This window comes from Sorex araneus, chromosome 4 (assembly GCF_027595985.1).
Source record: "Sorex araneus isolate mSorAra2 chromosome 4, mSorAra2.pri, whole genome shotgun sequence".
Lineage (NCBI taxonomy): Eukaryota > Metazoa > Chordata > Mammalia > Eulipotyphla > Soricidae > Sorex > Sorex araneus.
In genome coordinates this window covers 4,488,499-4,513,205 of record NC_073305.1, presented here as the reverse complement: position 1 = coordinate 4,513,205, position 24,707 = coordinate 4,488,499, and positions in this window count along the sequence as shown.

Genomic DNA, 24,707 nt, shown 5'->3' with positions numbered 1-24,707 from the left:
TTCCTCCGCCCCTCTCGGAGAGCCCGGCAAGCTACCGAGAGTATCGAGCCCTTGTGGCAGAGCCTGGCAAGCTACCCGTGAATATTGGATATGCCAAAAACAGTAATAAAAAGTCTCTCAATGAGAGACGTTACTGGTGCCCGCTCGAGCAAATCAATGAGCAAGGGGATGACAGTGACAGTGACAGCACAAACATGATTTTAGATCGATTAGGCAAAGAGTTTGTTTTGGAGTCGATGCTTACAGATGTGAACACACAAAGACAGAAAGAATATTGAAGCAGGTTTTGTGTTGGTATCAGATAACTCTGATAGACTGAAAAGTTTCATTTGTTTTCTTGGAACTTTACTGTTACCAGAATATGGAACAAAATCAGTCCCATCCTATTTACATGTAAAATTCTTTAGTCTCACCTTGCAATGGCCAGATCTCCATATCTCTCTTCCAAATAACCCTTAGATCAATCAACCATCCCTCTTTCGTATTGTTTTACTGTACTAGTACTCTCCCCTCATATCCTAATCTCTGTGCCATCTTAATAATAATGTTACTGCATTATCCACCACATCCAATAGGTCAAAGTTCTCTAATAACTATTGGTCTTGGTTTTTGCTTTGTTTTGTTTTGTTTTTTTGCTTTTTGGGTCACACCTGGCAATGCACACAGGTTACTCCTGGCTCGGCACTCAGGAATTACTCCTGGCAGTGCTCAGGGAACCATATGGGATGCTGGGAATTGAACTTGGGTTGGCCACGTGCGAGGCAAACACCCTTCCTGCTGTGCTATTGCTCCAGCCCCAGTTCTCAGTTTTTATATTTGCACCTTACATAGGAATCATCTAATACTTCCATATTCTCTCTCTGCCACACACTTCAAATACCAAAATTTCACCAGGTTAGTTTCATTGTGCCATAAAATTACACATTTTCAGTCTTAACCTTGTTGTTGTTTATAATTCTGTAAAGCAGTTTTCAACAACAGGTTTTAAATATTAAAAATAATAAAAGTCACAAAATTGCATATTAATGTATAGTAATACATGCACACACAATTAAAGGTTTTTAAACACAAGGATCAGTTATCAGTTACTTTAAAAGAGTTGTTCTCACTAGTGTGTTTGAGATAAAATTATTTCAGAAATCACCTCAAGCCACTGCCTCGATTTCTCCTCTAGACCTCTTTCAGAAATCTCCTTCTGAAGTCAGAATTCAATAAAATTTAAATCAGTTTAAAATTATTCAAGAAGCATCTGTCATTTCTTCAGCTTCCTAAGCAGTAAAGCTAGCTTTCGTTAGAGATGGATCACCTCTAAGGATGAATATGAAAATAAACTGCTCGGAGTTTTGTCTCCCTTTATTTCTTCAAGCTCCATTAAGATGCAACAAGAAATACATTTTCATTTTTCTGCTCATTAAAGATAAATGAGTATGACAGAAAATAAAATTTTACTCATTTGAATTGAGCACAGTTTAACAAGGCTGACCTTTTTCCTTCACTCTGATATGTTTCTTGTTTCTAAACAAATACAAACTTTATTTTGAGGAAATATCTTAATCATCCCTCAGCTTGTAAACACTAAGTCTCCCGTAAGTGAACTGCAGAAGTGCCCCCTTTGACAGGAGTTATAGTTTCTTCACAAAGAAACAATATTATAATTCATTTAAAATAAAAAATAAAAACAGCAGGTAAGCGTTCACAGACGTTAAACTGAGTAAGAAAGACATAGTCTAGATAAATTGTAATTTAACTCTAGGAAAGCCCAGGCTAGTAGCCATATTTATCCTCTATATTTTAGATGGGAGACATGAAAATATTCACCTATTTCTCTTCCAAAGTGTTTTAGTATGCAAAATATTTTCATGTCCACTATAGTGCAAATATTGCATGAGAAATAAATTCAAGAATAAAATAATTTTACCAAATTTTATTTTGGCTAATCTGAGCAACTGCATTAACAGTCAAAATGCCTTCAGAACATTATAGAGGGTCACAGACACAAAACTCAAGAGACAGAGATTCAAAACATAAACTATTTTTACAACAGCAGAAGATTCATGCAAGATAATAACAAATAAAGGACTAGGAATAAGATGCATTCATTGGTGGGAGCCTGATGAAAAATGTCTTATGACTTAGAACCAGAGTGACAGTCTAGCAGATAGACTAGGTTGCATGCAGCCAACCCAGGTTCAATCCTTGGCATCCTACATGGTGCCTTGAGCAACACCAGAGGTGACACGTGAGCACAGAGCCGGAAGTGAGTCCTGAACACTGCTGGGTGGGCCCAAGTGCCCTCCTCACACTGTACAGAATGTAACCTCTATCCTAAATATTAGCTTAATTTCTCAGGAAGAATAATTCAAATGAGTTAAGTACCATAACAGTTGCTGAAAACGCATGTGGCTGTCTCATTGCCTTAGATTTAAAACTGCTTTTAAATCACTGTCATCCCGTTGCTCATCGATTTGCTCGAGCGGGCACCAGTAAGGTCTCCATTGTGAGACTTGTTACTGTTTTTGGCATACCGAATGTGTCACGGGTAGCTTGCCAGGCTCTGCCATGCGGGCGAGATACTCTCAGTAGCTTACCGGGCTCTCCGAGAGGGGCAGAGGAATCAAACATGGGTTGGCCGCGTGAAAGGCGAACGCCCAATCACTGTGCTATCGCTCCAGCCCTTTTAAATACGGTAATAATTAATAATAATGTCTCCAAAAACATCAATGTAAACCTGTTAGACACCAACTGATGTATTAGTACCTTATTTTCTTTTTTATGTTCTTTTCTTGGCATTTTAAAGAGAATTGGTTAGGGAGGGGCCAGTGCAATAGCACGGCAGATCAGATCAGCGTGTGGGACGCTTGCCTTGCATGAAGCCTACCCAGGTCCAGCACCACAGTAAGCTCTAAGCCCCTCCGGGAGGGGCCGTGAGTGCAGTCAGGGGTCGGCCCTGAGCACCACTGGGTGCAGCCCAAAAAGCAAAGAATAAACCATACGTAAAAACTGATTCAAAAGAAAAAGAATTTATCCCAACTTCTGAGTTATTGCTCTTCATTAACCGTGGCTTTGAACTTCTGCCTAATCCTTACTATTATAATGGCAACTAACTTTGAAAGATAACAAAGTAATCAATTCAACAAATGTTTCAGTACCAACTACGTGCCAAGTAACTTTCTCAGCAGTGACAAATTATGGAGACAATAAAAAAGGCAAAGGCAATTAATTAACAAAGCAAACCGACATAATAGATATTGTCTGTCCTCGGTGACCTAAATATTAGATGATGATTCTCTCTGGCTTGATATTATTAATCTTAAGTGTTAACTAATTTTTATAAATACGCTTATATATAAATGGTGGAAATTAAAATATATATATATACATATATATATATATATGACCACATCCGCGTGGTCATATATATATATATATATATATGACCACGCGGATGTCAGTGCTCTTCCCGCGGGGAGCAGCAGGGAGGCCCGTCCCACCCCACCCTGGGCATTGGCAGGAGAAAGGGGCCCCAGTCCACCTAGATGGAGATAGATGTGAGCCCTGGCGTCAGGGACAGGACACACCCGTTCACGGGAGGACTCATCCATTCACGGGAGGACTCAACCATTCGTGGGAGGACTCACCCATTCATGGGAGGACACACCCATTCATGGGAGTACTTACCCCACTCACGGGGAGGACTCACCCATTCATGGGAGGACTCACCCATTCATGGAAGGATACACCCATTCATGGGTTCATGGGAGTACTTACCCCACTCACGGGGAGTTCTCACCCCATTCGTGGGAGGACTCACCCATTCATGGGAGGACTTACCCCATTCATGGGAGGACTCACCCATTCACAGGAGGATTCACCAAATTCATGGGCGGACTCAACCCAACCTATTCTCGGGAGGGTTCACCCCACTCATGGGAGGACTCACCCCAGTCATGGGAGGAGCCACCCATTCATGGGAGGACACAACCATTCATGGGAGGACTTACCCCATTCATGGGAGGACTCACCCATTCACAGGAGGATTCACCAAATTCATGGGCGGACTCAACCCAACCTATTCTCGGGAGGGTTCACCCCACTCATGGGAGGACTCATCCCATTCACAGGGAGGACTCACCTCACTCGCAGGGAGGACTCACCCCATTCACTTGGGGAGGACTCAGTCCATTCATGTGGGAGGACTCACCCTGTTTATATGGGAGGACTTAGCCCCAATTACAGGGATGAGACCTCACCCCAGTTGCAGGGGTTGGGGAAGCCCCACGGTTCAGAATCACAGTCGGTGACGAGGCACCACCATAGTGGGAGCGGAACTAGCTTCCTCCCATTCCTAGAACGGCCTCAGGCCTTTGCTCCAGAAGCAAGTCTCAGGGGCCTGGGCCCTCTCAGCCTGCCTCTCACCTGCCTCCTGCTTGTCCCCTCGGGGTCTCCCCCCCAAGGACCTCCCCTCTGCCCCCATCCTCATGTCCCTGCTCCTGTCCACTTGTTCTTGTGTCCACACCCCGTGTCCTCCTGTCCCCGTGTCCTGTATCCCCTTGATCCCGTCCCTATGTTCCTGTTTCCCCATCCCGGTGATATCTTGTCCCTGTGCCCCTGTGTCCCCCATCCCCGTGGCGCCTGTCCCTGTGTGCCTTCACCCCACGACTGGGCCATCCCTGGCAGGACCCAGCTGACTCCCAGGAAGCAGACACCCCCCCACACAACTCACCCTGTGCCTCAGCACCTCGGCCATCCTCCGTCCCTCCGAGCCTGACTCTGTGCTCAGGACTCAGTCCCCACGTGGGCGTCCCTGTCCCCCTGCCCGTGTCATCAGGGTCCCCGGGCCCCACCCTGCTGCCCGCGGAGGGCCGGCCGGGGCAGAGCCTCTCCTGTGTGGGTGAGAGTAACTAGGGGTCCACCCTGCTGCTATTCCGGGGAGGCGGCTGGCGGGGGACACAGGCCAAGGAGGGGGTGCGGCACCCTCGGGCCCGGGGAGGGAAATTGCTGGGCGCAGCCCCTGCTCCCAGACCCTCGGGAGCGGCTCAAGCGGGAAAGGGCAGCAGCCCCCGGCTGCGGGGAAGGGCAGGGGCGCCCCCAGACTTCTCGGCCTGGGCCCTGGGCCCCAGGCAGGTGGCCCGGCCGCTCACTTTATCACAGACGGGGAAACTGAGGCACACCGTCCACTCCCCGCACCTCCCCCATCCGTGAGGGGGCGGAGGCGGTGGGAAATAGCCAAGTGGGGCTGCGCTCTCGGGTCTGGTCCCTCCCAGGAAGCCCAGCCCCCCACGCCCCCCAGGCCAGACGCTTCTGCATGGGAAGAAGCACCGCGCCCCCCAACCCCCACATCCCCCGAGCCCTTTTGGGGTGACCGTTTACAGGGCGGGCAGAGCCGCCCCCCTCGCAGCCCGGTGCCTGGTGGCCCGCCCTGGGCAGAGTGGCAATTTGGGTGTCTGCGCAGCGTAGAAGGGGAGCGGGGTGTGGGGGGCGCTTGACTGAGCCCCCCGTGCCTGGGGGCAGGGAGGAAGCCGTCTTCTGGGTGGGTGGGGGCGCGGGGCGGGGGCTCCGACACAGCCTGGGTGTCCCTCCCGCCCTCTCCCTGGCTCCAGGCCTCTATTTTGTTTGCTTGGGCATTGGTTTGGTTTGGTTTGGTTTGGTTTTTTTTTTTTTTCCTTTTTGGGTCACACCCGGTGATGCTGATGCTCAGGGGCCACTCCTGGCGCTGCTCGGGTGCCAGTGTGGGATGCCAGGTCAGCCGTGTACAAGGCAAACGCCTTCCCCGCTGACCTACGGCCCTGGTCCCTGAGGGCCTCTTTTTGCTCGTTTCCCATTTGGGGTCCCCTGTGCACGGCCGCCCCATAACCTCCCCCGAGTCCCTGCGCCTCTGCCTTTTCTAATCTCCTACAGGCTCTTAGTCTGGGTGTAGGTTTCCCCTCTGGCTTTGGCGCTAGAGTTACTTCTGTGTCTGCCACCAGCCGGTGGCAAGGCTGCCCAGCACAGGTCTCTGTATAGGTGCTCCTTGGAGCTCCTCATGAACAGACATCTTTTTTTTTAATTTTAGTTTTATATCCCGCCTGCATGGCAGAGCCTGGCTAGCTCCCTGTGGCGTATTCGATATGCCAAAACCAGTAACAACAAGTCTCACAATGGAGACGTTACTGGTGCCCGCTCGAGCAAATCGATGAGCAACAGGGTGACAGTGCCACCGTGCCACGGTGCTATATGACCGTGGGGTGCAGTTCAGGACCTGAGAACACCAACTGATCATTCCTAGGAAAGTGATACTGAGAGGAAGAAGTTAAAAGTCACAATTACAGGAGAGGAGATTTCTTGACAGAAGGGGAGCCCCATGGAGCCCCCGGAGGAAGTCAGTGTGAAGACAAGACACCCCAGAGAAGCAGCCTGAGCCCCAACTTCCAGTGACCAGGCAGCCAGCAGGACCTTCACTCCAGCCTCAGCTCCAGGAAGGAGCTCGGTCCCCAGAGATGCCAGAGCAAACACTCCACCAAGGCCTTGTCATCATCAACTCTCTCTGAATTACTTGAGGTTCCCTTTTTGTTCTTTTCCTATGTTTTTCTTATTTTTGTTTTTTGGGTCGCACCCAGCGATGCTCAGGAGTTACTCCTGGCTCTGCACTCAGGAATTACTCCTGGCGGTGCTTGGGGGACCATATGGGATGCCAGGGATTGAACCCAGGTCGGCCGCGTGCAAGGCGAACGCCCTACCCGCTGTGCTATCACTCCGGCCCCTTCGGTGGTTTTTTTGAGGGCAGTGGGGAGGAGAGGAAGGGGAGACAGGGTTACAGCCAGCTCTCCATCTGTGCTCACGGCTTTCCCCCGGCTTTGACTTCAGGCATCAGTCCTGGGGGGACCTGGAGAACCATGGGGTCCTGGGAGTGGAACCAGGATCAGCCAATACAAGGCAACCGCAGTACCATCTTTCCAGCCCCCTTTTCTAGTTTATTAAGCTGTGATGTGAGGTTGTTTATTTTCCTTTCCTTGTTTCCTGATGAATTTCGTGGTGCTGTTAGCCTCCCTATTGCCACAGCTTTTGCAGTCTTCCATAAATTCTGGTAGCACGTGTTTTCATTCTCATTTGTATCCAGGAATCTAGTTGTTTTTTTTTTTTCAACTTCCACTTTGAGCCAGTATTGCTTAATGCTGTGTTACTCAACTGCCAAGTGTTTGTGTTTTCCCCTCAGCTTTCTGTTTGTGGTTTATTTCCATTTTTTTTGGTGGGGGGTGGGGGTGGGGGCATGGCAGGGCACACCAAGCAGTGCTTGGGGCTGACTCCTGCTTCTGTGCACAGGGATCTCTCCTGGTTGGGCTCAAGGGACCATATGTATTGCTAGAGATCAAACACAGGTTGACCCAGTGCAAGACAAATGTCCTACCCCCTCTTACTATTTCTCTGGCCCTGATTTCCATTTTCAAAGAATTATGATCTGTTTTTCCTCTAGGAGAGCGCGGCAAGCTACTGAGAGTATCCTGTCCACATGGCAGAGCCTGGAAAGCTACCTGTGACATATTCAATATACCAAAAACAATAACATTAATGAGCCTCATTCCCTTGACCCTGAAAGAGCCCCCAGTATGTCAGTGTTGGAAAGGACGAGTAAAGAGAGGCTGCTAAAATTTCAGGCTCTTCATGTTCCTGGAGCAAGCAGTTGCCATTGGGCTACACTAGCATGTGACAGGGACACGAATGGAGACATTACTGGTGCCCACTTGAGCAAATTGATGAACAACAGGATGACAGTGATACAGTGATGATCTGATCATCTATACTTGATATGATGTCAGTTTTCTTTTTGTTGTTGTTTTAGTTTTTAGTTTTGGGGCCACATTAAGCGGTGATGACTTACTCCTGGCTCTGCTCTCAGGGATCATTCCTGGCAGGCTTAGGAGCCATCTATGGTGCTGGAGATGGAACCTGGGTGGGCCGTGTGCAGAGCAAGCACCCAACCAGGTGTACTATCTTTCAGCCAAAATTTTCTTGATTTCACGGATTTATGTTGTGTCCCCACAGGTGTGTATTCTATCCTAAAAAATGATTCACAAACGCTGGAGAATATATATATTCTGTTTTATGAGAATAGAGAATCTTAAAAAACTATTAAGTTCAATTCTTTTTTTTTTTCTTTTTGGGTCACACCCAGCGATGCTCAGGGGTTACTCCTGGCTTTGCACTCAGGAATTACCCCTGGCGGTGCTTGGGGGACCATATGGGATGCCGGGGATCGAACCCGGGTCGGCCGCGTGCAAGGCAAACGCCCTACCCGCTGTGCTATCGCTCCGGCCCAATTCTTGTATTTATTCCTTTCAGGTTGCTATCTACTTACTGATTCTCTGTCTGGTCAACCTACCCATTGTTAAGAGAATGGTATTAATTCTACTACTACTATTATGTTACTGTCAATATTTTCCTTCAGGTTTGCTAATAGTAGTTTTCTGTATTCTAATGGACTTTGATTTGGTGCATGCATGTTAATGAGACTAAGGTCTTCTTACTGTATAGATCTTGAAAATATATGTGATTTTTTTTTAGAGGGAGTCTATCTTATCTGGCATATGTATGGAAACCCCAGTGTTTAGGGTGTCAATTTGCTATACACATTCTCCATTGTGCACTGATTATTTTCTAGGATATGCTGGACACAAAACAAGTCTCCATAAAAACCAAGAAAATATACATATTATTAAGTAGTCTATCAAATTATACCCCTTTGAAAATGGAAATAAAATACAAACAGAAAGCTGGGGAAAACAAACATTTGGAAGTTGAATAATATAATTCTCAGAAACCATTGGCTCAAAGGGGAAGTAAACAAATACACAGAAAGATTCCTGTATACAGATGAGAATGAAAACACGAGCTACAGGAACTAATGGACCAGAGCAGAAGCTGAGCAAGACGGAACATCACAGCAAAGCAGGAGTTCATCAGGAACAAGAATAGCTTAAAGTAAACAGCCTAATATCCAGTATCAAGAAACTAGAAGAACAACAAAGAGAGCATCACATTTGTAGAGTTAGATAAATTATAATCTATGATATGGAAATCAAAGGCACCAAACTAAAGAAATCAAGATTTGGGTTTTTTTTTCAAAGAAGTAAAAAGATCAATAGCCTCGTGGCTAGATTCACAAAGAAAAACATACATAAGACCTTTATAAATCAGATCAGAAAAGGGAGAAATTAAAAGTATCACATCAAAAATACAAAAGATCATATAAGTTATCATGAACAACTTTCACTAAATTTGAGAATCCAGAAAAACATGGATGAATTTCCAGAGTCTCACAACCACTAAAACTGAGGCAGGAGGTTGTATAAAATTTTAATATACCTAGTATTATTAAGGAAGTTGAGAAGTTTCACTTCCCCAAAGTGAACATTACGGGCCAGATGGGTTCATTAGTGAGTTCCACCAAATATTCAAAGAGGACATGCTCCTCCTTTTCAAACTCTTACAAAAGGTGGCAGAAATAAATCCTGTTGAAGAGTTTCCACAATACCACACCAACATTATCTTGATACCATAAGCTGACAGACACATTACTAAAAAAAGATATACTCAAAGCAACATCCCTAATAAACATAGTTGAAAATATCCTCAATAAATCCTAGAGAATTAATTTAATGCATAATACTGAACATATCAAATCCCACATTAAATGGGATTTATCCCAGTGATATAAAGATGAGTCAACATATCCAGATTAATTAACATGATGCCCTACATTAATAAACTGAAAGGCAAAAATCATATGACCATTTCCAGAGATGCAGAAATTATTCAACAAGATCTGACACCCATTTGTCATGAAAATTCTCAACAAAAATGGGGGCTGAAGGAACTTATTTTAGCATCATAAAGGCCATATGCAACAAAGTCACAGCAAATGTAATCTAATCTTTAACAGGGAAAAACTGAGTGCCTTTCTGATAAGGTAAAGCTGATACCATTGAACTAAAAAATCAATTGCAAAGGACATATGTGCATCTATGTTTATTAAAGCATTGTTTTTAATAGTCAAGATCTGGAAACAACCCAAGGGCTCAACAAAAGACAAACAGATAAAGGAACTGTTGGATATAGATGTACACAAAAATGATGTTATTATAATGTAAATGGATGGGCTTTGTCTACTTATATACTCTACAAATAAATTCAGTACTGAGCTCTTACCATGTTACCTGTATATTAGCTCCTGCTATCATAACTTTCTTTGCTAAGTTCTTTAACAATACAGCTAAGAGTATGAAGTGGAATAAGGAAAGTCTTTTGAGTCCTTTTCTTATAATAAAAATATGCTTTTGCAGAACAAAAATGCTATTTTCATATTACCAAAATGGCAATATTTTTCTTAATGTCTAATATATAGTTCATGTTCAAATTCCATCCATTTAAATTATAGCAACTTCTCTCAAACTCCTGCATTGATTTTCTTTAAGTGCCTTTGGTTTTGATTGTCCTAAGGCAGGTATCAATCTGTTTTGTTTGCTTTCACTATGTTGACTTTCTGGCCTAAATATTCCATATCTGGAAATATCTCAATATGTGTACCATTCTTTCTTGTATTTCTGGGAAGTTTAGTTGATTTTAATATATCAAATAAGTAATATAAACACTATAAAAAATGAAAGTAAGGTGAGGAAAAGCACAAACAAAAAAAAATGCAACCAAACAAAACCCCTTCAATCTTATTAGAGGTGATCATTGTACTAATATTTTTTTCTTTTGCTTCAAAATGATGTAATAGATGAGAATTGAGCATTCTGCCTAAATTTTAGAAAGGACGGTCTATTTCATATCAAGTTGACAGGGGAGAAATTTCTTCATGAAAAAGAACTCATCAGTACTGGTAGAAGAAAAACAACAGTAGAAACCACTATTCTACCATACCCCAAAATCATGGATTTGGGAAAGGATACCAGATATCAAACAATCTAGATGAAGGAATCCTTACAGAACCACACCCTGGCACCATGCCAGAAACCCACGCCACCCCCAGCCAGAGTGAGCACTCATTGCAATGGGAAAGAGCACTGCAGAACTGAAAAATCTCCTGGTAACAGCTTTTTAAGATATATTTAGCAGCATATAAACAACCTGATTTTATGTTCTTTTTTTACATTGTGTACGTTAGGACACAATGTAATTAATACTGGATCACAAGAAGATTCTTGCCAATTTTTTCTACTTTCACCTCTTCATCATCATCATCATCATCATCCCATTGATTGTCGATTTTCTCGAGTGGTCTCAGTAACTTCTCCATTCATCCTAGCCCTGAGATTTTAGAAGCCTCTCTTTACTCATCCTTCCCAATGGTGCCACATTGGAGGCTCTTTCAAGGTCAGGGGAATGAGACCCTCATTGTTAGTGGTTTTGGCATATGAATACGCCAAGAGCTTGCCAGGCTCTTCCATTCTGGCAGGATACTCTCGGTAGCTAGTCAGGTTCTCTGAGAGGGAGAACTAGGCTATAAGATACCACTCGACTGCTTGGTTTTATATAGTCTCTGGATGTTGGTCATTGGTGGGATTACACGGCACCAAGGGGCAGTTTGTGGGTGTGACTGCCTAGCTACTGGAAAATGGGGGATCTGGTGGAAGAGGCCCAGTCCCGATCCGAGCAGGCTTGAAGATCTCAGCCCTGGGTTCCACACACCTGGGTTCCTCTGCCATTTCTTTCATGTGTGAGGCTCATCCAAACGTGTAGAAAGGGGCCTTGAGCATGGCTATGGCTGGGTTCCAGAGGTCTTCAGCTGCTGGGGCTCTGCTTGGGGCAGGGAGGGAAACTCAACCCACCCCCTCCGAGGGGCCCCGGTGAAGACCACCAGGCTCAGGGGCAAGAGACTCTGCATTGCTCTCTTCCTGGAGCTTGGTTTTATAGTCTCTGGATGTTGGCCATTGGTGGGATTACAAGAAATGGAAGAAATGGACTGGAAATATAATATAGCAAGTAAGTCACTGGACGATTGCCTTGCACATAGCTGACCAAAGTTCAGTCTCTGGCACCAACCCCCGGCACTGCCAGGAGTGATCCTGAGTGCAGAGCCAGAAGCAAAGGCCTGAGAAGTGCTGGGCGTGACCCCAAAACTGAAAAAAGAGAAAAAGTTGAAGAAATATTTTGAAAGCAACACCTAAAAAGAACAGGTTTTTGGGCCATGTTTATTTCAAACAATGATCACCTATTCCAAGATGGCGAAACTACTCTTTACACTGCTCACCTGGGAATTAACTCAGAACCCTGAATACTATAAAAATACAAAATTAATGAATGCTGTAAAGGATATGTACCTCGAACTTCAACTACAAAAGCTGAGTAGTCACAGCTATCATAGCTCTTTCTTGAACACACAGTTTTCACATAAAGTATGTTTTTAGTAACATTTTTCTCACTTTATACACAAAGGATATTGGAATTGTTAAGATTCAGGGTGGAACTGTTTTTATAAATGCAGCCAAAAACAGCCTTAAGAGCAGGGACTCGGGATCTTACACTGCTCTGAGCAACATCATAGCTCAAACTCCACCACATTCTCTCCAGCCCTGCCCCGCAGGCCATAAATAGAGATATTGCAAGTACACTACCTACCTCACATGGTTGTAGTTATTTGGTAAATATATAGAAAATGCACTAGAGAATGATTATTGCTTGATAAGCATTCAATGTTATGTTGCTAACATAGCAATGTACTTGAAATAAAATGTTCTTTTGACATTATACATGATAAATTATTATATTTTATTTGTTATGGGACTCCACGCCAGGCTGTTTTCACTCGGGGCACCCCAGATGGTGGCGGGCGAGAACCCTCCCCTCCCCAAGGGACCCAGCCCTGGCAGCCGACCTCCACTACCCAACTGCCAACACGTTCCAGGCCGCTTTCAGGACCTGCAAAGCGGCCACACAACAGATTATAAGACACTTCCCACCCATTTCCCATAATTACTACACCATATTTGAAGGAGTTCAGACAGTAGGCAACAAATCATAGAGAGTAATATATATACATACATACCTTTCAGAGAGCCCAGTAAGCTACCGTGAGTATCCCGTCCGAATGGGCAGAACCTGACAAGCTATCTGTGGTGTATTTGATATGCCAAAAACAGTAGTGATAGGTCTCATTCCCCTGACCCTGAGAGAGCCTCCAATCATTGGGAAAGACGAGTAAGGAGAGGCTGCTAAAATCTCAGGGCTGGGAAGAATAGAGACATTACTGGTGCCTGCTTGAGTAAATCAACGAACAACAGGATGACAGTGATAGTGATACAGTGATTTGTTATGGGAACTGAATTAAGAACATGCTGGTGGCAATCAACAGAGATGAATTGCTGTCAACTTGGCATGATGTTGGGTATCTCACGCCTTGGGGATGGGTACTCAATCACTGTATGACTGAAACATAACCATGAAAGTTTGTAAGTCTGTAACTGTATCTCATAATGATTCATTAAAAATATATCACTGTCACTGTCATCCTGTTGCTCATCGATTTGCTTGAGCGGGCACCAGTAACATCTCCCCCAAAAAAATATATCAGTCTCACACCTTCTCCAGATGGAGCCCTGGCGACACTGAGCAGCAACTAACACGGCTCTGGGATTCGGGACTGGGACACATCCGAGCCGCGGGGGGGGGCACTGGAGTGGGGCAGCGCCAGCCCAAAACTCCAAGTGGTCTCTGCAGCCAGAAGTCACGCCCTTGACCCACCCTCGGCGCCATCTTGCCACAATCAACAGAGAAGCGGCAGGCATTCTGGTGAGCAACGTGGCCCGGAAAATGCTCCGGACCCGAATTGGGGGCAACAACACCAGGGAGCCGGAAGGAGGAGGTGCAGCCAGCACACCTTCTCCAGATGGAGCCCTGGTGACACTGAGCAGCAACTAACACGGCTCTGGGATTCAGGACTGGGACACATCCGACCTTTTCTAAAACCTGAAAACATACAGTCTTTTAATGGAAAACTAATTATCAAATGCTTCCTTAATAGGGTTATCTTGTTTGGGGGTATAACTCCCACAACAATAGTGAGTTTTGTGTTGAAATATGGAACGTAATCAAGGTGAAGAGAAAATAAAGTGAAATTCATCAGTTATACATTTGGGGTGGGGGGCGGGGGGTATACCGGGGATTTTGGTGGTGGAATATGGGCACTGGTGAAGGGATGGTGTTTGAATATGGTATAACTGAGACATAAACCTGAGAACTCTGTAACTTTCCACATGGTGATAAAATAAAATAAAATAAATAAATAAATAAAAGAAATTGAGGCCAAAAAATAATAAAATAAATAATAATAATAATAATAATAATAAAATATATCAGTCTCTGGGCTGACCTGATGTATGAAAGAAGCTTGCAACCCCCTTCTATCTTCCCCTCTGTTCTAAACTGGAACGCTAACCTCTATTTAGGGAAGGCTGACACCCAGTCAGTGGGATTAAACAAAGTCCAGCAGAACTTTGGGACAGGAAGCCCAGGCCACCCCTCTCCCCCACCCTCCTCTACTCTGCCTCTCCTCTGTCTGGGCCATGGTCACCGTGTCAGCAGTGAGTTCACCATCTTGCAAGTGTGAGATAAATGCCGTGTTTTTCGGACAGCAATGGACAGAGCTGTAAGAGCCGAGACCACTGGCCACTCAGCACTGACCACAGTCTGCTAGAGAAACTCCCACCTCTGAGCTCCAGGCTCAGTCTCGGAAGCACATGGCCAGAATTAGCCCCTGAGCAGTACTGTGATTTGCCCTCAGGACCCCTAAGCCCCTAAGAGGAGAGGGAATAGGACTCAGGTTGGTGGACCCCAAGCAAGTCTCTTTTGATCTGTGGTACCACAGGCCCCTGACTCCCTCAGTCCCATGCCAGTGGCACTGGGTGTAGCACCTAACCAACCATAACCATGGAAGCCATCTCTACCCCAAGTGCCACAGGTGTGGCCCCTATTACAGAAATGTAAGAGGAAGACGAGACTATTACCTGGATGTGACACTTATAAATACACTCCCTAAGGGCCTGATTTTTAAAGGAGCTGTAAAGATTGCGTCTTTCTATGACTTCCACTAAGGTTTAAGATTAATTTTCTGGAGCCGATTAGCTTACACTGTAAATTACACAACAACCAATCATCATGCCAATGGCAAACTAGGTAGGTGAGTACAAATGATTTTGCTTCAACTTTATTAGAACTTCCAACATCTTATTACTTCTTCAAGCGACTATGAGAAAAGGTCTACTAAACTAATAAGGTGCTTGAAGGAAAATAAATAAGAGTTTTATTATTATGGCTTAAGAGATTGAGAAAACCTTAAGAATTGTCTCAAAGATTCATCCCATCATAATAAAAGCAGGCTATAATTGTTGATTTAATTTAATAAAATGAACGATACTTTGACAGGGTCATAGAGACTAAAAATATTTATTATTCAGTATTGGAATAGGTCCACCCTCACATATTCCAAATAGCAGCTAACTACCTCTTATTAATGTTACCTACTTCATGTCCCTAATTCTCCTCAGAAAACATCATAAAACTTACCAGCTGAAAGACAATTTCAAATGAAATTCAAAGTCATCCTGTTGCTCAAGAAGCTAAAAAAATGCAAAGACACGATCTTCTGCTTGAAGCTGTTCACGGAGAATATAGCCTCAGAGCCAGATTTTTTTCTTCTTCTCCTTAAAGTTTATTTTCTCAAAATTCTACTCAGAACCACAAATTCAAACAGATATAGAAATAATTCCATTTCATGTCCAAATCACTTCAAAAACTGTAAATAATAAAACCACCCTCCAAATACATATACAAAGCTCTTTTGAAATTGAAATTTTAGTAGTATCCTGTGTCTTTATGCTGTAAGATTTAGAATGAATTATTTCCATTCTAAAGCACCCTAAAAACCCCAGGAAAAGAAAGAACGTTGTGTGTTTTCTAAAATACAAGAGTTATTATGGTTTTTTTTTCTGCCATAAGGGAATATTTATAGACTCTTCAAAGTAGAGATTTTATATTCAGTTATACATTTTCATGTTATGATATAGATATATAAAAGGATTAGGAGAACATTCCAAAGATAAAGGCTGTTGGATTACCATTTTAACTTAAGGTATTTCAAATATTCAGAATGAGGAGTTTTAGAACTGGGATTTCGTGCATGGAAACATGCATGGTGTCTGTACTCCAGATAGAACCAGGCACAAGCAGTGCAAGGTGGCTTGCTGTTGTTCACAGTTTTCTTTTCTTCACACAATCTTTGATGTGTCCATTTCACTGACATTGGGATTCAAACAAGTACTGATGGTGAGACAAGTATTCACACCGGGGTTCTGGCACATTCCCTCTCTCCCAAAGATCCTTTCAGATGCACAACCTCACACACACACACACACACACACACACACACACACACACACATCATGTCAGATTCTTGAACTGATCCCAGTTCAAGACAACCAACAGCATAAGCTCAGAGATGGACGAATCCACCTCCCCCACGGTATCAGCTTGCTAGCTGTCGCACTGTCACATTGTCATCCTGTTGCTCATCGATTTGCTCGAGCAGGCGCCAGTAACGTCTCCATTGTGAGACTTGTTGTTACTGTTTTTGGCATATCATGGGGAGCTTGCCAGACTCTGCCGTGTGGGTGGGATACTCGTAGCTTGTCGGGCTCTCTGAGAGGGAAGGAGGAATCAAACCCTCGTGCAAGGCGAACACCCTACCTGCTGTGCTATTGCTCCAGCCCTACTACACAGAAAGTCCACACCCTTCTGATCACCGGCAGTCCCCTTCCTCAACTCAGTAGACCCCTTCTGCCCGACACACTGGTCAGTGGTGTCAGCCACACACTTCAGGCTGTTACAGATACAGCCTCACAGCACCAAAGCCCACCTGCTATGAAGGATCTGTGCTCGAGTGCGTCTCCATGGTGCCTTTTCACATTCAATTTTTGAGAAGTGTCAAAAACATACTTTCAAACCCTTGTAGAAAGAGAACAGAATGACCAAGATAATTATATGATATCCACTCTCAGTCCTGTACTACAAGTTGAAAACAAGAACTTAATGGTTTCATACCTAGCACAAGAAAAACAGCAATTCTGAGCTAAAATATTCTATTCATTCTGTGACTATTGTCTACTAAAATAGCCTAAAATGGGCTATCTATTCACTTATTTGAAACTACTGATCTACAGAACTTATATTTTAAAAATTATTTTCATCTTCAGATAGACCAGATGATGGTCTAAAATAAAATGTGTGAGCAAGCATTCATTTCATTATTCATTATATTAGCAAAAGGTCAGCAAATAACGTGGTCATAGGAAATTAGATACATACGTTATGGTATATCTGTATAATAATCAAGAATTCCATATTTTGGAATATACTCCCCAAAGTGATTAAGTACAAACAATCTACTTTATGTGTTTGCACACACACACTAGAGTGTGAATATACGTCATATTTAGGTACACAATATAATTTATCCATTGTAAATATAAAGAAGATTGCTGAGAAAAGGATGACAGCAACTTGTTTTTGTGGGAGGATATCTAAGAGGCTGGGGGAATGAGCAAAAAGGAAAGTACATATAAAAAGTCTTCAAAGTACATATTTTACATACTTTGTACAGTATTCAAATTGTACATAGTATCTATTCAGCAACTACCATACATAATGACAATCTTCACATCACATAGAGTCAGAATAGCAGAAATGGATCGAGACTTGCAATTTGGGACTGGAGAGATGGTACAGCAGGCAGGGCATGTGCCATGCACGCAGCAGACCCGGGCTGAACTGCCAGCACCCAGTCTGAGCCCCTGTGCAGGGGTGATCCCCGAGCACTGAACCAGGACTAAACCCTAAGCATGGCCGAGTGTGGCCTCACCCCTGCAAAAAAGTAAGAAAAACATGGGAAGATCCATTATCAACTATCATATGCTCTATAAAATGTATTCAGTATTATCCAGCCTGATGCTGAATAATTTTATATCCTCTCAATGAAACCTCATCATATATAAACAATTTCCATGACTGTTCTCCAAGTCGACTCACAGTTAGTAATACATTATATTTCAAAACACACATGGAGTCGTGGATCTGCTCCGAAACCTTCCCCACCCCAATTCGGGATATGTCAAGTTCATTTGGCATCCAGGCTCACAGTGGCCTTGAATGTGCTAAATAAACTAAAAAAAAAAATTCCAGATTTTCTTTTATTATTACTTGGGGGTTTTGGGGACAGGGGCCACTGCCAGTATACTTGGCTCCATGGCACTGACTGTGCTTAGCCTGACAAAGAGCACTGCTCTCCTTGCAGTGCTCAGAGCACCAGCAGCAACAGATCCATACCCCGTGGTGGCTGGAGCACCAAATGGTATAAAAAGGGAACAAATCCGGGAGCTCTGTATGCAAGACATAAACTCTGACTCTGTGAGCTGTCTCCTCCTTAGCCCCATCATTAATTTTTAAGATACTCTATCTTAGTCCAGTAAAAGTGGTTTGATTTCAATTTCTCTGAACGGTACCAAGAGTTTTCTGATTGTTAATTGTTGAGGTCTCGTTCATGATCAGGACACAAGAATTCTGCTCACTCTCTGTGCCAAATACAATGTGCACGGCCGTGGTGGGAGGGTGCAGAACTGTCAAAGAGGAAAAGACAGAATTATAGAGGAAATGTTTCTATACTACAAGCTTCGAGACAAATCAAGCTGACCCCAAAACCCTTTAAATGCCTTGATTTCTCCCTTCCCCTCATGCCATTGGGGAAGGAGCCGCCATTTTTCCTACCTTCCTAGATTGTCTGTTCTCTTTCTGTAATGGTGGAAAAAACACCCAATGTTTTGTGTTTTTTTTTTTTTTTTGCTTTTTGGGTCACACCTGGCAATGCACAGGGGTTACTCCTGGCTCTACATTCAGGAATTACTCCTGGCGGTGCTTGGGGAACCATATGGGATGCTGGGAATCGAACTCAGGTCGGCCTCGTGCAAGGCAAACACCCTACCCACTGTGCTATTGCTCCAGCCCCATCCAATGTTTAAGAACTATTTCAAATGCACTTTCTTCCCTAAAGTCCTTGCTAATTATCTCAGTCCCCTGTTACATGGCCTCCTCTAAATCATCGCCGAGTACTCCAATCCGACTTATGAAATGTATTTTCATGTATTATGTAATTGTGTTATTTTTTTCCTTCCCAGAATATCAGAGGATAAGATTGCATCTTGTTTATCTTTACGTAAGTGAAAGAATTTCATACTAAGTTCTCAATGCAATACTAAATCATGTCACATGATGAGTAAAGTAGACCCAGTATATGTCAAGCTGTCATGGAACAACTAAATCTTTTTTCTTTTGGTGGGGGCAGTTACTTGGGCCATAGCTGGCAGTGCTCAGGGATCAGCCCTGATGGGGCTCTGGGGAGCATACATGTGCCTGGATGGAAACCTGTGTGAACACATGAAAGACCCCCGGGACCCTGCGCTGTCTCTCCAGCCCAAACAACGCAGGTTTTTTTAAAGTGAAAAATTAAGAACCCAAGAGAAACACATTTGCTCAGCGAAGGCCTTGCCTTTATACAGACCTCTCTACACTGAGAATTGATTTCCTGCAATTACCCTTTTTAGTGAATTGTGTTCAAAAAGCAAACTACCCATTGTATATTTTCCACACCATGCAACACATACAAATTAGTCGATTATTTTCAAATAGCCAGCTTTTCCTGAGTTCTTATTTGCACTTCTTCAAAAGTCCGGCCTCCTTGTATATGTGCATGCATGCATTTGCTCAAAACCAAATAATCAAATTAAGGTAATGAGATTTTTTTACCTTAATCTCAGAAATGAGATTTTTATTCCAATATCCCCGCAGAAGAGGAGTAGTGTGGCAATGTTAGTAACTAATGACGCAATCAAAATTCATTTACAAGGCACCGACAAAGATTGAAGTCAAATTTAGTGCCCGTCTATACAGAACAGTTCAAGGAGAGTCAAAGCGGGTGAAAGCTGGTGGTTACATAATCACTTCGTCAGTCTCCACTTCCACCTGGAAAGGCTCTCAGTGAGCTGTTGAAAAGGTACCGAAACCCAGGAATGGCTTTTCCCAATTCTGAGCACTGTGGGTTCTGCAGTCAGTCCACGAGGACTTCTCAGGGGCGATAACTGGTACCTGACTGATGTGCCCAGGCGCGGGCAGTCCCGGTGCTGATGAGGCGCCACTAAAAGGCGATCAAGACCCCGGCCAGCAGCTCCCACCCGCGTGCCCAGGAGAGGACCCCGAGGTGCAGCGCTCACCCCGCATGTTCTGGCCCCGGAGCCCGTTCTGCCTGCACACGGCAGAACAAGGACTGGTCCCGGGCTGGGCTGCGGGGCCGGGAAGCTGATGATGCTGAGCGCAGACCTAGCCCAGACCACTGCAGGGCTCGCAGAGGCCAGACTTAGAGGCGGGAGCCTGCACAGTGCCTGACCCCACCTTCCCACCTGTCCCCACAGGTCCCTATCTGATCCCACCTGCCCCCACCCACTCAAGACCCCATGGGGTCTCTTGAGCCTCCTCGGGAGTGATCCTTGAGCACAGAGCCAGGAATCATCCCTGAGCACTGCTGGGTGTGCCCCCCACCCTCCAAATAATAAATTTACACTAAAGTTAGACATTGAGGGAGTTCAGGGACCAAAAGCCAATCATAAATCCTGTGACATGGTTTACCCTGTTCTGAAAAGGTGAATTAGCCACATGGAGAAAATTATATCTGAATATCTGAGTCCAAGAAGACTTAGTTGAAAATAAAGATGAATCTGTAACTGATAAGGTAATGAGATTGACTATTGATCAGCTTAAATCAATTTAGAAGGTGTCTACCTAATTAGAATTCTCACTAACACAACAGACTTGCCTTGTTTGAGTCTTAAGTTTGATCATTCTTTGAACATGTTTTTAGCTTGTATTTGGCTTGTTTTGTCAAGTAAGATTTTTGTTGTTGTTGGTCCGTGCCCGGTGGAATCAGGGCTAACTCTTGTCTCTGTGCTCAAAGATCACTCCTGGCATGCTCTCGGGAATGTACTAGGTGCAGGGGATCAAACCCAAGTGAGCTATGTGCATGGCAGGCACCCTACCCGCTGTACTATCTCTCCAGTCCCATCAAGTAAGATTTTTAACTCTAAAGAAAAGCACCATTCCTTCTATGAAATTCTGGAAACACACCACCCAGTTTCATTAACTTAAAACAAATGGCGTGGTTTCAGAATTTCATAGAAAATATGGAAGCATCTTCATTTATGTTTACAATCCCCTGAGTCTTAGGAAATAAGATTATATAAAAATATTGTTGATGTCTTCAGGTTTATGTATTCAATTTTTAATCTGTGTTGTTATCCTACCTCACATGCCCTGGAAGAAATAATGGTATTGATGTTAATCTTGACATATGGAGAGCATGGCTGTGCAAAAAAAAAAAAAATCAATCTGCAAAGAAGTTTTATTAATTTAAAATTGTGAACTTTCTAAATAGATATAAATCTGGAGGGGCTTTGAATTAAGGTGCTATTGCTGACATTTCTTCGACATATAAACAATATTTTATATCAGTACCTGTCTTAAACATCACTCCAAGCATGTCACACTACACTAAAATTCTGTTTGTAGGCTACTCATTCGAAAGTATTCCCTTAGCAAATCACCAAAATAATAATTACCAAAATACTAAGACTTTTACACAGCATTAACCTAGTTGGGGAATCCAATACATTACTGAGATATTGGAGAAAGAATCCCACGCCTGGTGTAACAGCACACAGGTCTTTGAGTGGTTATTATGTATTTCAGTAATTCTGCCAATAAACTTAATTTCTCCTGACAAATACAGACCTTTGACACAACTATATTCTTAGTGCACATATATTATTTAAATTAACTCATGGTCTATTTGGGCTGGAGCAATAGTGCAGCAGGTAGGGCGTTCACCTTGCACATGGCTGACCTAGGTTCGATTCCTCTGCCCCTCTTGGAGAGCCCGGCAAGCTACTGAGAGTATCCCGCCTGCATGGCAGAGCCTGGCAAGCTCCCCGTTGCCTGTTCTATATGCCAAAAATAGTAACAAGTCTCACAATGGAGATGTTACTGTTGCCCACTCGAGCTGTAGATGAACAATGGGATGACAGTGACAGTGACATGGTCTATTTAGTGACCTAACTGCTAAAATGAGCCTGCAGTGTTTGGATATGAATCACTTTCACAAAAACTTAAACCAAATACCATTTTAAAATGGGCAGCTGGGGGCTGGAGTGATAGCACAGAAAGTAGGACATTTGCCTTGCATGCGGCCGACCCGGTTTGATTCCCAGCAACCCATATGTTTGTATGGGCACACAGGTGGTCCCTTGAGTACCATATGGTCCCTTGAGTACCACCAGGAGTAATTCCTGAATACAGAGCCAGGAGTAACCCCTGTGTATCACCAGGTGTGATCCAAAAAGCACAAAAATAAAAATAAATAAAATGGGCAGCTGGTATCAGAGCAATAGTACAGTGGGTGGTTGCTTGTCTTGCACACAGCCGACCCAGCTTCATTCCCAGAACCCTGTACGGTTGCCCAAGGCTGGCAGGAGTGATTCCAGAGCACAGAGCTGGGAGTAAGCCCTGAGCACTCCCCATGGTGACCCCCAAACAAAAACAAAAAAGAAAAAATGGTGAATAACTCCAGCTGTTGTTGACTTTTATTTCACCTCAATAATAGCGTGTTTGGACCTAATCAGAGAGAGAGAACAAAAGGGAAGACCCTGCCATAGTGACAGTTTGGGGTGGGGGGAGACGGGACTGGGGAGGGTGGGAGGGACTCTGGGTTTACTGGTGGTGGAGAATGGGCACTGGTGAAGGGATGGATTCTCGAACTTTGTATGGGGGAAACATGAGCACAAAAATGTATAAATCTGTAACTGTACCCTCACGGTGATTCACTAATTAAAAATTAAAAAAAAATAATAGCGTGTTTGGACTGAAATAATCCCTCTGAATGTGAAAAAATAAACTTCCGTTTAATATTAGACTAAAAACATTAGTAGGAGTAATCCAGGCCTGTGCTTCCCTCTGACGCTGATTTCACCTTGGCTGTCTTTGGTGGAATCTCAGGAGTCCTTATGTTCCCTGAAAGCTGTTTATTTTCTCAGCACTCACTTCCTCTGTAGACCTCTTCTTCCCGACTAGGATCTACAGCGTGTTGAGAACCGATGAGAAACGCAACCAGTAGAATTAATTCTTTGACCCTAAGCCAAGCGGGTCAGCTCATATGAGTCCAAGAGAGAACTGAGTGTGGCGGCTGCATTTCCCTTGTGCAGGGAGCTGTTCGCCCAGGTAGACAGACTCAGTGGGCCCCGCCTTCTGACCACCACCATCCCCCGGCCCTGGCTGACTGTCACTGGCAGATGGCTATGGAACCAGGGGTGGCCAGACCGTCTTGTTGTGGTGACCATGCTGGAGAAATAGCCCACCGGCCTGCCGCTGAGAGGCTGACGAGGAAGACCCGTCCTTACAGCATGGAGAGATTTTTTCACTCAACTGAAAATAGATTATTTTGGATGATTTGCTTCAGAACAAAAAAAAAAGAACTGCACATTAGATATTTTCTGTACGTTTTAAAGCATGGGTGGAAAAGCAAAGGGGAAATGTGAGCTGGTCATCTGTGGATGGGTAATAGGATTGGAAATAGTGGCGGAAATACAGACCACCTGAGGAAGAAGTTCTTGCACAGTTCCCCAGGCCTTTGAAGTCGACTGGACCATATGTTCTTTCTTTTCTTTCTTTCTTTCTTTCCCGACTATTGACGATGATTTTGTGCAAGAATAGTTTGCTGAGAGACGGACTGATTTGTCCTCTCTTTCTTCTTCCTTTATTGCAGGCCAGAAGGCAAGTTCCTGGTCACAGGTGTGTCTAGTGTGGAAAATGGGAGTCACGTAAAGTGAAAATTACTTTTCCTGTCATAGTTTTATAAAAACTTTAAAACTGGGGTCTGGAGCGATAGCACAGCAGGGAGGGCGTTTGCCTTGCACTCGGCCAACCCGAGTTCGATTTCCAGCATCCCATATAGTCCCCTGAGCACCGCCAGGAGTAATTCCTGAGTGCAGAGCTAGGAGTAACCCCTGTGCATCGCCAGGTGTGATCCAAAAAGCAAAAAACAATAAAACAAAAAAACTTTAAAACAGTTACGCTAGTGTCTTCAAGAGCAGGACAAGAAACAGAACAAAAAAACAGTGATTTTTTTTCCCTAAGACTAACAAGACTATGAAACTGGGGAAACAGAGGCAGGCCAAGAAGGCACTTTAAGCGTTAGTATTGTTAGCATGAAGGTGATTTGTTCCTGAACTCGTGGGTTCTTGAAAATTATATGAAAGATTTGAATACAAAACTCAACAGCTTAGGAGGTCACGGTTTACTGTGCGGTTTAAGTCGATGGGTCTGGGTCCCTCCACCACCATAGTGTCCGGGGATCTCCTTTTACCTGTGTACAATGTCACTGGTCCCGGCCCTCAATGCTCCATCCAGTGTATGACATCCTAAGTCCTGTCCCGGACACCTTGCCTTGTCCCCACACTGTGCTCCATCCACTGTACCTTTCTGCTCAGAACTCCTGATGCTGGAACCTATGTTCCCTCGATGAATATAGCTGCTCCAGAGCCTGTCACTGGGCCTCTTATCTCTGTCCCCTTGGCGTCCCTCAG